At 35.8% G+C, this 15,448-nt stretch overlaps 1 protein-coding gene across 1 annotated transcript in view; it reads right to left on the reverse strand.

The window, feature by feature from the left end:
- MIPOL1 (mirror-image polydactyly 1) overlaps window positions 1-15,448 on the reverse strand; it is a 366,103-nt gene that overhangs the window by 311,721 nt on the left and 38,934 nt on the right. The window contains exons 2-3 of the mRNA XM_023189671.1: window positions 2,946-3,083; window positions 2,264-2,342 (exon numbers count right to left, since the gene is read on the reverse strand). The gene's annotated coding sequence lies outside the window, so the exon portion shown is untranslated. The remainder of the gene's footprint in view (window positions 1-2,263; window positions 2,343-2,945; window positions 3,084-15,448) is intronic.

Here is a 15,448-nt window from a genome sequence, read left to right on the forward strand (position 1 = left end):
TTTGCTGTAGTCTGTGCCTACTGTAAACTGTCTACGCATCTGTATCTTCAACCATAAAACTTTCCTTTTCGTAAGTATCCCAGAGCTTCATCAGTTCCTTCCTTGACATCCTTCCTGATTATTGGACATTTATCAGCAGTACTCTCTCTACAGTCTCTATCTCTTTAAATATATTAAAAATAACTCCTTTCACTCCTTAAAGATTGTTTGGTCTCTAATTTGAACATGACTCTTACAGCAATACGATGTGTGAATGAGAAACACAACAAATGCATCATTATTTGCTTCTTTTTTCTTTTTACATAAATTGAGTAAAATGCTTTTGAGCTGTTAAGAGGATCTACTTACTTACTCAAATAAATGAATAAACATAGCTATAACAAATTAGCTCCTAACTTCATACCAATACATTCTTATCCACAATTTGAATATACAGAGCACACCAAAATTAAGTGTCACATAGTACATGCACTATTAACTTTGCATAAAAAACCTTTAACTATCTTACCCAGATACTATATATTATTGTTTTATATAGAATTAAATCAGCTGTCTGGATTCTAAACTCATAATAAGCAGCCTAGTGTGACAGATAAAAAGGGAAATTACTAATGGTGGGTACAAACAGCAGGAAAATTTGCAACAGTATAAATATCAAAAACAAAATGCAGAAATCAGAAAAAGGCACTCAGATCTTTCTATCCCTCAAAAGAATATATAATTGCTAACTTATTCAGTACAATGATTATAGAATGGTCCTCAAAAACGGACTTTAACCTGCAAAAAGGGATAAAAATGTGGCTGGACTATGCTGAACAGGAGCCCTGTTGGGGGAAGGGGAACCAAAAAAGGAAGAGATGCATACAGTGTTTTAATAAGAATCCTATTTTTAAAATTATAATATAAGAGGAAATTTTAAAAGCTGTACATAAAGGTTTAAGTTTTCAAATATATGTAATATCACATTCAGAAAGAATCATTTCCCAAGGATTCCAAATTTTCAACATTTTACTGTAATAGATCTTAAATATCTCTCGCCCCCTCCTTTATGTGTGCTGCTCTTATCTGTCTGTCTGTCCATCCATCTATCTACCCATCCACCTATCCATCTATCCATCTATCCATCCATCCATCCATCCATCCATCCATCCATCCATCCATCCATCCTTCCTTCCTTCCTTCCTTCCTTCCTGCCATTTGTTTTTCAGGCCATCTCTCAGTCTGTCTCTGTCTTCAGACTGTCTTTCAAATTGTATCTGTCTCTGACTGTTCTCTGCCTCTCAGGCTGTGTTCCTCCACACGTGCATACCTGTGAGTATCTTCTTCTCTGTCTCATATATGTGTCTTAGTCTATTTTTCAGTGTATGTGTCTTCTGATCTATGTCTTTCTACTCTGTCTGCATATATACATGTCTGTCCCTCATTCTCTCTAGTCTCTCTCCTTACTTTATGTATGTCTCTTTCTCTGGTAGACTTTTCTTTTTCATTCTGGCATTTCTCTCTCTCTTTGTGAGAAGATATATATATATATATATGTATCTTGTCTCTTTCACTATATGTCTGAAAGAGACATATCTTGTCTCTTTCACTATATATGTCCGTTGTCTGTATGTACGTCTCTTTCTCTTTCTCTGTATCTGTCCTCATCTCATGCCTGTGTCTCTATCACTCTCAGTGTGTCTTTTTTTTTCTCTCTCCCTCACTATACATCTGTCTCTTTCTCACCAAGTCTCTCTTACTGTGGTATTTCTCTTTCTCATAGAGACTTGGTGAGAAAGAGACAGATGTATAGTGCACCTCCAGGTGTGTGTCTATGCCTCTATGTGTTTCCCTCTTCAAGTATCTTCCTTCCTGTGTCTCTTTCTCTGAGGATCTCCTTCTCTGTGTGTTTCTTTCTCTGAATGTGGCTCCGTCCATCTCTGTCACAGTCATTCTCTCAGTCTCCTCTGCCTCTTTGTATGTAGGCGTGTTTCTCTTTCCCGGTGTGTCTTTTTTTTTCTCCCTCTCTCAATGTCTTCTGTGTCTTCTTCTCTGTGTGCATGTGTGTGTCCCTTTCTCTCTGTGTGTATGTCTCTTTTCTCTGTGTGTCTTTCTTTCTAGCTCTTTCATAATCCCTGGGTCTCTGTGTGCATGTTTTGTGTGTGTGTGTGTGCGCGTTTGTCTACCTCTGTCTAATATATTGGTTAGAACAAACACACTTCACTCAGTGCCTTGAACTAGCACAACACCTGGGGCTTGGTATTAATACCTTAAAAGTCCTTACCTTTTGACCAGTTCTCCATTTGTATTTCTGTTCTTGTTTGCTCTGGCAATGTCTCTGGTTTTTGCTCCAAGATTTGCAGCTAAAATAAAGTCAACTCTAGATAAATAAACTGAAAACAATATATCAGAACACACAGAACACACCTAAACCTTACCTTTGTTTAACAGAGAATTTACAGAATAAATGGTTTTCTAAAACATTTATAATGGGACAATTAACTGACAATTTCAACAGGCGAAATTAAATCTTTTTCTCAGAAAAAGGTTCTTTTCTTCACACTTATATTTTAGTATATACAGTTCAGGTTAAGCTTTTTAGACATTCATGCTGATTTGGGTAGAGAACCATTTAATTTGTTTAACTGAAATAGTCTCCAACTATAATTTTAAGCATTTAAGAAAAATACATTTTTACTTTATTTGCCATAAATTTTATACCAAACATTTCAAATTTACTGATTTGAATTTACTGTGTATATATTCATATAGATTACTTTTATAAATTTTACTTACAAAAGAAATTCAAGAACACTACTCTAATTTTAAAAAACATAAAGACCATCACTAACTTGTGGAATTACTGATACTCCTCTCTCTTATTTGTCTTCGTAGTAAACATGATAAAACACTATGTGAGTGTTTTGTTTTTTTTATGCTTTTAAGGAGAATAAAATTAGATTTACCTCACAGATAGAACCCTACGTTCTTTAAAAAGTCCTCAAATAAAGCTGTAGTAAGCTTCTCCTTTTCCAATTTTCTCTAAATATGTTGATTTGGAGTTGGCAATCTTTTTCTAAGTTTCTCATTTACTTTTGGATTAGCTGAAAATATAGGAAGTTATTAATATCAAAGAAATATGTTCCAGTCAATGAAGCCATTTCCCTACATATTGCCCAAAAAGGTTAATAATAATTGCAGTATTTTAATAAGAGATTCATATACCAAGACATGTAGAAAATACAGTCTTTAATAACCTCTGGAGTATTTTAAAACATGTCTTACAGGCCTTAATGTGCTTAGTAATATACTATTTAAAACCATAATTTTATCCCTCTGCAATATACAGTCACTCTTCCTCATCATTTACCCAGCTAATGAATGCCAGCAATTAGTAAAATGTAATCCCATTGCACAATCATTTTAATGCTTTTAGCACTCAGAAAAGTAAACACCAAATTAATACTGCTCAAGCCATATCAGATCCTAGTTGGAAGCAAGCAATTATAGTTCAGCTCCTCAGGTGTAATTAAATGATTGGAATGATTTAGTTCCATAAATGCAAGTTAATTCATAAGCAAGCAACAAATATACTGGGAGTAATTACAAGAAACATTGACAGTCTAAGCAGGGCAAATTCTTTTGTAAGCCTGATGTAGTAAAATGCTGCCCTCTCCTGGGCATTTAAAGGAATAACTCAGAGTCAAACAAAAAAATTCCACAAAACCCAACTTTTAGAAAGTCTCTAGACAAAATAACCAATATATCAATTTGATTCCATGACTTATAATAAAAATCTAAATTAATACCTATATTATTATAATTTATGGACACTGAGATAATTAATGATTCGTCCAATAAAGCTCTGACTACATCTATTTTATATAGGCAATTTCTACACTTTTAATGAAATCAAATAATGCTTATGACAGACTGCAAGTGAAAGTTTTAGTACCCAACAAGACTGCCAGTCAACACCTCTGTTCTCTCAATGGCAAAGTGTAACTTGACTGTTATGGATAATAACTAAACTATGCTTTTATATGTAGTAAAATATGCATGGAAAATGTAAAACAAAATATTCAATACTATTGTGACTTTACATAATGATCTAAAACTAATTTTTTAATAAACTTCAATAATCAAAACAAAAACCTGAGTACTCTTATAACTCTCATTATAGGCATATTTCAAAATGTAAAGAGTACCAAGTACTACACAAAAATGCATTCTGTTTTAGGTCATCCCCAACATTTTACCTTCTTAGGCTAAAATTCAGGACAAATGTACTTACATACTAACTACTCAAGTGGTCCATAACTTTTCAGACTAAACTTTCAGAAGCTTATTTATTATACTCTTAAGTTATGTTATAACCAATAAGCCTGTGTTAAAATATGTATTAGTAGCCTTAAACCCAAACAGTATCATCCCATTGCCTTTCTGTAATTTGCACATGTTCTCTGACAAAATATTGCAATTAACACAATAAATGTTTACTTCTTCAAAAAATGCAAATGGTCCTTGGCAGAAGATAATGCTTAACACTACACCAATATTTTTGGAGACAGAGAGACCAATAAATTAATGTTCTTTAAATTTGCTTTTAAGTGCATTAAAATAACCACATTCTAAGTCATAACCAGCACAAACTATAAAAATAAAAAAATCAAAATTAAAAAGTCCTGTCACTAAGTTTAAAATGTACAGCACATTGGCTTTGCCCTTGATGTCACAGTCTTATTTTTCAATTCATATCTTGTACACTGTAAGTTAATTGCTTTTGGAAAGTACTTATTATTCATGTAAAAATTAATGTGCCAATGTGTTTAAATCCTCTTAAATGACCATTCATGCATCTTTCTTCTTTAAGTACCAATGAAATCTGTCAAAAGACATCAATGCAAAATAGTCTTAAAGGAAAGTTCTAATAGAGATTTTTTTTTCTGCTAACACAAGATTTTCATATTCACCAACTTTACTTAAATTCCATTAATTTTTTAAGCTACTTTTAATAAATTCACCAAGTAAAATTTTTAGGCCTCATAGTCTGTCATTTGTGTTCCAGCTGACATTATGAATATTAATAACAGTGTTATCCTGATTAAATAGGCTTCATATGAAATCCCTGTGAATCCTATAGCTCAGACATCTCATTTTTCCAACTCTTTATGAATTTGGATTCAGACATTAAACTGGAAAAATCTTAAAAAACAGATTTAGTGACATATTTGCATATTCAGCAAAAATTAGATGTTTTAATGATTCAAACAATTAAAACATATCTACATATAATAGGAGAAGATTTCTGTAAACATGCAACATATTTATACTTCTATCTTTTTTAGGACAAAGGATTAAGACTAATAAAATACTACTTTCTGTCCTTAACTTAAAGATTTGATATCAAGAATTTGTTTTCGGTCAAAAATTATATATTCACATTAAAACTAGTGGGATGATTTTACAGTAGACAATCAGATAAATTGGGTTTCTTAATCCAAATGCTAACTTATTACTTTACAGACAAGACATAAATATTACGTTAGTACTAATCTACACCAGGTTCAAGAGGCAACATAAAATCAATTTCCAGCTAAAGTTTGTTTATAAGTTGGATGGAAAAAATTACCTGTTTTAAAAAAAAAACTCTACTATAACCAACAGAAGATATATGAGCAGCTGTTAAATTAAAATATTCTCCATAATAAATTCCTAGCCTCATTCCTCCAAGTTATTTTTAATTCTGAAAAATTTTCAGTATATAAAAAAGGAAGTGGCCGGGCATGGTGGCTCATGCCTGTAATCCCAGCACTTTGGGAGGCCGAGGCGGACAGATCACGAGGTCAGGAGATCAAGACCATCCTGGCCAACACGGTGAAACCCCATCTCTACAAAAAAAAAAAAAATGAGCCCGGCTTGGCGGTGTGTGCCTCTAGTCCCAGCTACTCGGGAGGCTGAAGCAAAAGAATTGCTTGAACTCGGGAGATGGAGACTAAAGTGAACCAACGTTGTGCCACTGCACTCCAGCCTGGCGAGGCCCTGTCTTACCAAAAAAAAAAAAAAAAAAGGAAGTGAGTCTTATTATAAAGAAGAAAAGAAAAATAATTAATAATTAAGCAACCTGCACACCCTTCTCTCTCTCTAGGTACATAGGAATCTCAACATATCTGATAAAGTTTCCTACATGCACTCATCAAAAAAAGTAGGTTGAAAAAATTTAAACAAACATCCCTACGCTCTCAAATGTGACTTGACTCTCCTATTTACTCAGCATTAAAACACTTCATGAAACAAAATTTGTTCTTTGACCAGTCTGAAATTTCTAATCTGCCTAAAAAATTGTAAGTAATTCTGACATTTACCCTTTAAAATTAAATAATGCCTTTTTGACAGAGAAGCATTTAAAAATGGGATTTCATTCCCCAATGTAACAGTATCCAGGATTTTTAAAAACATTTTAAATAGGAGATGCTCTTCCTACCTTCCTCCACAAAAGCCACACTTTACCAAACGTTTTCAGCTGACTTTGGTTTATGCCACATTTTTCATATTTTCTTAGCTTAATCACAAATTTGTGTAAATTGAATCCAAGTATCAAACTAGAGATCATTTACAATACTTCATTTTATCCAACTGTAATTTCAGAAAAACTCTGAATTTTGTATTTTCTAGCTTGAGAAATGCTGATAATTTCTGCATTAAAACAGTTTCATAAAAAGGAAAGCATGCTATTTCAGAGAGCCAAATATTTTATCACACAACACAATATAAGCACATGTCCTACTATTGGATTTTCATCTTATTATACAAAAGACTCAAACATTTATAGCCCCTGACACATTCTCTCCCTAAAAGAATCTCTTTCACCCAGTGTGCCAACTCCTTACGAAGCTCCAGACAACTCAAGTTCCTCAGAGCTATGAAAAGCAAGAAGAGGTTCAGGAAGAAAGGGTAAGGGATAATAGTGGCCCTGTACCACAGCTCTACAAATTTAAAAGCCATATATTTAAATTATTTGACCCCACAGTTCCATTACTAAAAATATTTACAAAAATATGTAAGATATATTTTTATGTACAAAGATATTCATTGAAGCAGTTTTTACTCATAAGAACAAAAATTCATGCTCCAGTCATGCTGGTCTTCTTTCTGTTCTTCGAACACACCAACCTTATTCTTACCTCAGAGCTTTTATCTTGCTATTATACTCTATGCCTAGAATTCTCTCTTCTAGATCTCTGAGCCATTTTTCTCATTATGCACGCCTGGCTCAAAAGTCATCTCTTATAAAGGTTTTGCCTTTATATCCCATCTAAAGTAGAAACTCTTTTCTCATCACATTACCTGCACTACTGCCTTCATGAAACTGATTTGTTTAGATTTTATTTCATTGTTTTTTGATATATCTCAGCAACTTACATGGAAACAGGGCCCTTGATTTTCTCCTCCATCTCTGCATCCTTAGAAGAGTATTTGACATAAAATATGGACTCAGTAAACATTTGATGAACAGACAGGTGGATGGACAGACAGGTGGAGGGACATGACTAGCAGGAAACTAGAACTAACATAAATGTCCATCAATAGAAAATTGGTATAAATAAAATGTGGCTCAACCATATGGAAAACCTATATGGTTTATACCACAAATGCAAGAGATCCATATATACTATGTGTATACTAGGAGTCAGACATTATTATAGGAGTTAGATATAAAATGGTGAATAAGACAAATAGATTTCCTATACAAATATATCCTTGGTCAAAACAATACAGGCGCCAAGTATGGATAAATTAAAAACAGAAAAATTAAATTCACATATATATACATGCTTGAATAGGCACATTATTTTTTTACAGAAGTATACATAAGAAACCATTACCAGTGGTTCGTCTGAAGAAAGGGCCTACGAGTTGGGGTGGGGAAATAGAGAAAACTAGGGAAAGAAACATTTATATTTCATTTTATATTTATATGTATAATTTGATTTTTTAATTGGGTGCATGTATTACTTCTAATTTAATAATTAAATATTTATAATTAATATGGAATTTAATAGGAAACCTTGAAGGACATTACATTACCACTGAGAGGCCCAAAATGAATAGAAAGAAAGTGATCTTCATGACACCCTTGAAACTTTGAAAAAACTATTATTGCCTAATTAATCTTTTATAATTATACTTTGTTATGATTGACTGCTTGCTTGCTGCCGTGTTTGCTTGGATTAACTGGACTAAAAAGTTCAAAATAAACTAATACATATGGCAAGAATTTCTTGAAATAGAGAAATTCAAAATGTAAGAAAGAGTTTCTGAGAACTAAACAAATATTTCTAAAAACCACATTTCTTAGTTCAATTAGGGACTATTTACAATTGTCTCAGAATTCAGGTGTCTAAATTCAGCAGTCTAAAGTTTAAAAAATGTATAATGAAAATAAATAGCTTTATATTATTACATTTTATGTCTATCACAGATAGTTCCCCTTTGTTTATGCTTTAGTAGTCAAAAAATTACCATCAAAAAAGACTCATTACATCCCATCATTGAAGGTCAATGTAATGGTTTCCGCCCGCCTCCCCATCCCACCCCCTCACCATCCCCCTGCACCCATAATAGAGATGAGTTCTCACTATCTTGCCCAGGTGGTCTCAAACTTCTGGACTCAAGAGATCCTCCCACATTGGCCTCCCAAAGTGCTGGGATTATAGTCATAAGGCACTGAACCTAGCATAATGTTATGTGTCAACCTGACTAGGCCATGGGCTGGCCAGATATTTACAAGCATTATTCTAGGTGTATCTGTGAGGTTGTTTCTGGATGCGATTAACATTTGAATCAGTGTACTGGGTAAAGTGGACTGCCCTCCCTAATGTAGGTGGACCATTTAATCAGTCAAGGTCCTGAATAGAACAAAAAGGCTGACCTCTAGAAAGCAAGAGGGATCTCCTCTTGCCTTACTGCCTTCAGCTGGGACACCAGTCCTTTCCTGCCTTCAGACTATGAAATATTCACTCTTTTGGGGCTCAACCTGGCTAGTCATTAAACTGGAAATATACCATTGGCTCTCCTAGACCTCAGGCCTTCAAACTGGCACTGGAATTGCGCTGCTGGGTCTCCAGGGTCACCAGCTTTCTGACTGCAGATCCTGGGACACAGGTCAATTCCTTATAATAAACCTGTGTGTGTGTGTATGTGTGTGTGTCACCCACTGGCAGTTTCTCTAAAAAGTAACCATAAAAGGACATCAAATTAAGAGGAAATTAATACTTGGTGCTTCAAATATATGGCTTCCACATTTTCAGAATTTGGAGGATAAGACAATATACTATTTTGAATACAGCAGTAGTCTTTAGTGCCAGCTGCAAATGACACTTTGAGAATGAATATGGCACTGCAAAGCCTACTGATAAAAAGCAAAATTTTAAAACCAATATTATTTTCAGAGGGTAATCACATACCAGGATTTTCTAAAATATCCTGAAACGTTTTGCCCTAAGCAAAACTAAACTAAATCACTTAATCTAGCACAGAACAGAATATAAAAACAAAGTCAGATTATAGAATAGTTTCTCCAGGGAACAAATAGCCTGTTTGCTTAAGATCCTTGTGGGTGCCAAGTTCTGACGCAATGATATACTCCTTCATACAAAGGTTTACATTTCCATACAGCCAACTGAAGTTCCTGGCAAATTAAAGGTGAAAACATATTACAGCAAGCTAAACTGATCTATAATGACAACTGTTATAAAGCAGCCACTTGAAATCAAACAAAAGAATAGCTATCAGAAAATGTCTTTCAGAAATAAAGTAAAAATAATCATTTAGGTCTTTAATTCATCATATATTATAATGCTTACTAACAGATTTTTCTCAAATTGAACAAAAGCCATTTAGTGATTTTCCATATTTTCTGTAGTTTTACAATAAATACTGACAAAGAAGACCTTAACAAACAGAGGCATATACAGAAGAATAAATATATTCTAATAACAAGTTATAGTTTGAGTTTTAAACATGTAATGACTATTTTATAATTCAGCCATAATTGCATACTACACTCCTGCCTGGGCGACAGAGTAAGACATGTCTCAAAGAAACACCAAAAAACACAATATTTTATCTATGTAATTTGCTAAAATTATTGTAGCTAATCAATCCCAAAGGACAGTGCTACATGCAACCTACATACTTCATTTTTAAAAATTTTAATATTAAAGTCAGCTTACAGGTTATAGAATACAATTATTAGAAATGAAGATTTTAAAGATAGTAAAATAGACTTATAGTTCTAATTTCTTGTTCATTACCAAGTATGTCACAGCCTCCTCCATTCATTTTTCTGAGAAACTACAAAAGCTCATTTAATTTCTTGAGTAATTCTTAATAAATGTTTTCATTAATGAAAAGCATGTAGTAAGAATATGATCCCAAAACAGATGTTCCATAACACGGGATAAAAATGCATTGTGAAAAGAAAAAACATAAGAAGTTGAACTATATATACAAATTTCCTTGAAGAAACAATTAGTTTTATTCTTCCTGCAATTTCAAATTATAATTTCAGCTATAAATTATATGTAAGTGTTATACTCTTTTTTTTAACCACATTATAATTTCTTAGGATCCAGAAATAGATGTTCAACTACAAATTTGTTTCCAAACATACATTTTTAAAAAGCTATCTCAAAATGACAAATCAACTAAGCTAAAAATATTAGCGATAAAATTAATACTAATACAGTTGCACAGTGTTCTGTCCAAGTATTAAGTAAATTAAGCAGGCCGGGTGTGGTGGCTCATGCCTGTAATCCCAGCACTTTGGGAGGCTGAGGCAGGCAGATGACGAGGTCAGGAGATCAAGACCATCCTGGCTAACAAGGTGAAACCCCATCTCTACTAAAAATATAAAAAATTAGCTGGGCGTGGTGGTGGGTGCCTGTAGTCCCAGCTGCTCATGAGGCAGGAGAACGGCGTGAACCCAGGAGGCGAAGTTTGCAGTGAGCTGAGTGCCACTGCTCTCCAGCCTGAGCGACAGAGCCAGACTCCATCTCAAAAAAAAAAAAAAATTAAGCAATGTATGCTACTTTTAAAAGACTTTCCAAAAGACACTGATGACTTTTCATTTTTCATTTAAAAAAATACAAATAATACTTTTTTTTTTTTTTTTTTTTTGAGACTGGGTTTCATTCTGTTGCCCAGGCTGCAGAGCAGTGATGTGATCTTGGCTCACCGCAACCTCCAGCTCCCACGCTCAAGCAATCCTCCTGCCTTGGCCTCCCAAGTAGCTGGACCACTGGTACAAGTCACCACACCCATCTATTTTTTTTTGTTTTTTTTTTTTGGTAGAGGTGGGGTTTCGTCATGTTGCCCAGACTGGTCTTGAACTCCTAGGCTCAAGCGATCACCAGTCTCCGCCTCCCAAAGTGTTGGGATTACAGGTGTGAGCCACTGCACCCAGCTCAGAATAGCACTTCTTTCAAGGTTTCATTTCTACGATGTGGTGATTTATATAACATGATCATGATTACTACTTGCAAAATGGCTGTATGAGTAACCTGGCATTTTATATTATTAATTATTTAAGAAAAATCTTTTCTTAAATTCAAATAAAATGAAGGGAAACCAAAACTGAATATTTATCCTGTAACAAGTATGAAAACTATTACAAAAAGACAAATATTTTATGCCTCCTGAGGGAAGTTTGTATCACTAATAAGTATTATCCTGGGGTAAGAATGGGAGATGGGGGAAAAGCAGCAGGATTCACAGGACAGGTAGAATATGGGATATATATGAAACAAGATTAACCAACACAAATCATGAAGGATAATTGTCAAACCTGGGTAATACATACATAGGCATTTGTGATTCTGTTTCTCTACTTTTGTGTATGTTTGCAATCGTTTATAACAAACAGTTAAAACATATATTGCAAAATAAAAGAGAACATACAACATTTACTTTCTTGCAAAATTCACTGAATAATTATTTCACAGAAGGGAGAAAATAGTGTTTGCCTGTAAGTCTCAGCTGCTTAGGAGACCAAGGAAGGAGGATCACTTGAGACCAAGAGTTTAAGGTTACAACGAGCTATGATCGCGCTATTGTACTCCAGCCTGGGTGACAGACTGAGACTCTGTCTCTAAGAGAAGAAAAAAATTTCAAAATTTCAAAGACAAAAGCAAGCTCAAAATGAAAGGGAAATGTTCACATACCAAAACAAACCATAACAGGCAGTGAGTAGGACTTAACCAAGCAGTCCACGAGAATATTGAGACCAAACTGGCTCAAGGGTTAGAGTTCAACCACACAGATTCTCTCCTTCCTTAAATAGCAATCACATATCTCTGAGCACCTGCACAGTGTCTTAACCAGACACAAACCACCCACCAAGTTGGGTGCAAAAGTTAACTACTTAAGATCAAAACTTCAAGGTGGCACAATCACTTAAGGCCAGAAGTTCAAGACCAGCCTGAGCAACACAAGACCCAGCCTCCACAAACAACAATAAAACTTTTTAAAACAAAGTCAAAGTGGGGAGATGTTAGTAAAATAGTAGACTAGAAAAATGTATGCTCTTGTTATCCCAGAGAGAATTTTTTAAAAAACCAAAGCAGAAACGGTCTGAACCAACTTTGCTGGAGCTATAGAAAACAAAGGTTTACAGCAACCAAAAAAATGCCAAATCAAGAAAAAGGCATCTTCAAAATGATAGCACAGTATTATATGGCTTTATTCACTTGCTCTTCCCCCATCCCCCACCCGGTGCAGTGGGAGTCCTGTACTTGAAGCAGTTCCTCCCTTTAACTAGAGGGAGCAGAGAAGACCTGACAGACAAATTGTTGTGCATGTCTGTGCAGACCTGTCTAGGGGATATTGAAGGACTGACACAAGGCACTCCTCTGTTTCTTCTAGCTCAGAACTCAGGTAAGAAAAGTGGCAGGTACTGCTTGTACAGGCTGCAAAGTGACAACAGGTCCACAGAGACCCAGGCCAAGAAATGACTGGGGGAAACATATGACAGACCATCTATGACCTGAAAGAGAAGCTGCAGCAAGACTTTCTGGGAAATTAACACAAGACCACATGACAAGCAGCCAAGTATACTGGGGAATCTAGAAAGCCAACACATGGCCAGGCAAGAGGCATGCCCAGAAAAGACCTGAGATCTTAAACTTTCACCTCAGGCTGATCCCCTGAATCAGATTAAATCTAAGGGGTAAAGGAGTGTCCCAGCACATAAGCAATTTGCAAAGACTGAAAGAGGCCCTGGCATTCCAGGAAAACTCTATAAAAACACCAGCTGAACATAAGCTAAAGGAACAGCTGTCAATGATCACACACAACAAGGAACAGTGTGTGCAAATAATTTGGAGGCCAGGTGCGGTAGCTCACTCTGTGATCCGAGCACTTTGGGAGGCCAAGGCAGATGGATCACCTGAGGTCAGAAGTTCAAGACCAGCCTGGCCAACATCGTGAAACCCCGTCTCTACTAAAAATACAAAAAATTAGCCAAGCGTGGTGGGGCATGCCTGTAGTCCCAGCTACTCAGGAGGCTGAGGCAGGAGAATCGTTTGAACTCAGGAGGCAGAGGCTGCAGTGAGCCAAGACTGTACCAATACACTCCAGCCTGGGTGACAGGGGTCTCAAAAATAATAACAATAATAATAATTTAGAAAAGCCTCAAAAGAAACACACTACTATAGCCTTCAACAGGCAAAAAAAAGTGGCGGGGGGGCGGGGCCTTGATTAGACATTTCTGCAAGGAAGACATACAAATGGCTAATACACACATGAAAAGATGCTCAACATCATGAGCTATTAGGGAAATCTATGTCAAAACCACAATGAGTTATGACTCATACCCAGCAAGATGACTATTATCAAAAAATTGAGGCCAGGCGCGGTGGCTCATGCCTGTAATCCTAACAGTTTGGGAGGCTGAGGTGGGTGGATTGCCTGAGCTCAGGAATTCGAGACGAACCTAAGCAACACGGTGAAATCCCGTCTCTACTAAAATACAAAAATTAGCCGGGAGTGGTGGCATGCACATGTAATCCCAGCTACTCAGGAGGCTGAGACAGGAAAATCATTTGAACCTGGGAGGCGGAGGTTGCAGTGAGCGAGATCGCGCCACTGCACTCTAGCCTGGGTAACAGAGCAAGACTTCATCTCACAAAAAAAAAAAAAAAAAAAAAAAAAATTGAAAATACCAAGCATTGGTAAGGTCATGGAGAAATTGGAACCCCTGTGCATTGCTGGTAGGAATGTAAAATGATACAAAAAGACAAATACTTTATGATTCCACTTATATGAGGTCCCTAGAATAGGCAGATTGATAGAGATAGAAAGTAGAGGCCGGGCGCGGTGGCTCAAGCCTGTAATCCCAGCACTTTGGGAGGCTGAGATGGGCGGATCATGAGGTCAGGAGATCGAGACCATCCTGGCTAACACGGTGAAACCCCGTCTCTACTAAAAAATACAAAAAACTAGCCGCGCAAGGTGGCGGGCACCTGTAGTCCCAGCTACCTGGGAGGCTGAGGCAGGAGAATGGTGTGAACCCGGGAGGCAGAGCTTGCAGTGAGCTGAGATCTGGCCACTGCAGTCCAGTCTGGGCAACAGAGTGAGACTCCATCTCAAATAAAAAAAAAAAAAAAAAAAGTTATTGTATTGTAATTTCACTTAAAAATATTAGCAAACCATCATTTAAAATTATTGCATGACTATAAAGTTTGTTATGCCACTATTTTATTACTAAACATGTAGTTTTATCAAATTTTTAACAAATAATATTATGGCAAATGTCTTTATGCAAGCGGAGCTTGCAGTGAGCTGAGATCCAGCCACTGCACTCCAGCCTGGACAACAGAGCGAGATTCTGCCTCAAAAAAAAAAAAAAAAAGTAGAATAGAGGTTATCAGGAGCCAGGGGAGGGGGAATATGGAGATACTGCTTAATGGGTACAGAGTTTCTGCTTGGGATGATGAAAAGTTCTGGAAGTTACTAACAGTAATGTTTGTACAACATTGTGAATGTACTTAATGCCACTCAACTATTCACTTAAAGTGGTAAAATTCATGTTATGTACTTTTATGATACACATACACGCAAATAAGAATAAATGCTATCTGTGATTAATAAACAGTCCTATAACAGAGGACTATTATTATTACAATTAGAGTCTAACTATACCACACACTCATACAAAGTCAACAGTAATTCCTTGAAGATAGCCTCAAACCTATGGTTCCTGACCTGTGTGTCAAAGTATTCCCTAACACTGCAGCAAACACACAGGGATTAAATATTTTAAATTTTCAAGAGAAGCAATGACATCTGTTGAACACTATGTGAACTACTAGTTCAAGAAGGTTCACTGTTGGATCATTAGATCTCACTACATTCTATTCAATGAACTCATATCTTTACAAATCTGGGTTTACAACAGTTACTGGGATAA

Source organism: Piliocolobus tephrosceles, chromosome 6 (assembly GCF_002776525.5).
Source record: "Piliocolobus tephrosceles isolate RC106 chromosome 6, ASM277652v3, whole genome shotgun sequence".
NCBI classification, from domain to species: Eukaryota; Metazoa; Chordata; class Mammalia; order Primates; family Cercopithecidae; genus Piliocolobus; species Piliocolobus tephrosceles.